This window comes from Condylura cristata, unplaced genomic scaffold (assembly GCF_000260355.1).
Source record: "Condylura cristata isolate star-nosed mole 26May11 unplaced genomic scaffold, ConCri1.0 scaffold00010, whole genome shotgun sequence".
NCBI classification, from domain to species: domain Eukaryota; kingdom Metazoa; phylum Chordata; class Mammalia; order Eulipotyphla; family Talpidae; genus Condylura; species Condylura cristata.
In genome coordinates, this window is record NW_004567111.1 from 10,939,947 (window position 1) to 10,941,483 (window position 1,537).

Below are 1,537 nucleotides of genomic sequence, written 5' to 3' on the forward strand. Positions count from 1 at the left end.
CCCCCCTCCCCTGGAGAGCTTTAGCAGATGTCCTTTGAGCTGAGAGCAGAGGGCAAAGAGCATGACCCTTACCCTCTCACGGGGCCCCTGTATTCTCTCAGGCAGCTGTTGGAGACGCTTATCAGCCATCAAAGGCTGCCTGCAGGGAATCCCTGCTGGGTGCCTAGTGGCACGTAGAAGTCCCCTTTCTCTGGGGAGCCTCTCTCCAGCCACAGGCCAATCTAACCAACACGAGTTTAGCCCAGAAGAGTATATAAAACCCTTTTATATGCACCTTCTCATCGGATCTTCACAACAACCCTTGGAGGCAGGTATTATTTCTTGACCTTTTTTTCTTAAAGGGGATTAAGTCACTTGGCTAAGAATACAAACAGTTAATAAGAAGTGCGACCAGAACTCAAATCTCCAAATCCTGTGATCTTTGCTCTACATTTACAGAGGCTTCTTGCTTCTGAGTAAATGGTTAAAATTTGGAGTATGAACTTCTAAGGCTGAAAGCCACACCTGCACCCCGAAACTTAGTCTACCTGGGGTGTTGTTTAGAAGGCCTTTGTGGATCTCAACAAAAGCACAATTTGTTGATAAATAAACATATTTTATATTTGAGAGTCTTGTGTGTAAAGTTTATCTTAGAAGTTTGATATGAAGGTATTTTATCTCTCCTAGATCTCAAAATCATGACCCTGTGCTTCAACTAATACTACAATACATTAAAAATAAGGCTTTCATAGCAGCTTACTGACTTAAACATAAATAAAACAAGTTAGGGCCTAAAGAATGCCAATGTTGAGACAAAAGAGAAAAGGCGGGCTATTGTGTGGGTGAGTGGGAAGGACTTACAAGTGTAGAATAAGGAAATGTCTTTTACAAATTATGCTATGGTTTCTGCCAATCTGTCCCTGCTATTTTTGACCATTCTTTACAAAATACTTGGAGTTAATCAGCAGATCATAGACTGATCGTACTCTTTCACTTAGCCTCTTGCCTTGCTCTGCTGATCTATCAACTACCTTTCCTTCCTGTATTAACAGACATAGAAATAAGGCATCTGGCCACATGAGTTTAACTACAGAGATCAAGTGTCCTGAGGTCGTGGTTTTCACATCTATGATGCAGCTGTGCTTTCCTTTAACTGCACTTAGAGGGAAGCCCAGTAAGTGAAACAAAAGCAGAGCTGGTGTTGTGGGGTGGGGGTGGGCAGGAGAGCAAATCACCCTCTATTCAGATCCTCATCCTTTGTGTTGTGGAAAACCTGGGATTCAAAGCAGGTTGAACGCTGCAATTTTATTCTCTTTAATATAACAAAATAAGGAAACATCGGCTACTTTCTATGTGTGTCATCTGGCTTTGCTAAAAAGCGAAGCCTGGGGCTTAAGGGGTGGGACTAAAATTAAGTGCTATGAAAATAGGAATTGGAAAAACTAACTTTTTTGTCTAGTGATATTTCTTTTTATTTTTCTTAGAAAAATTTCATTGTGCACATAATTTAACCAAAGAATAAATGTCCTGTCATTTTCAGAATTTAAAGGATGGGGTG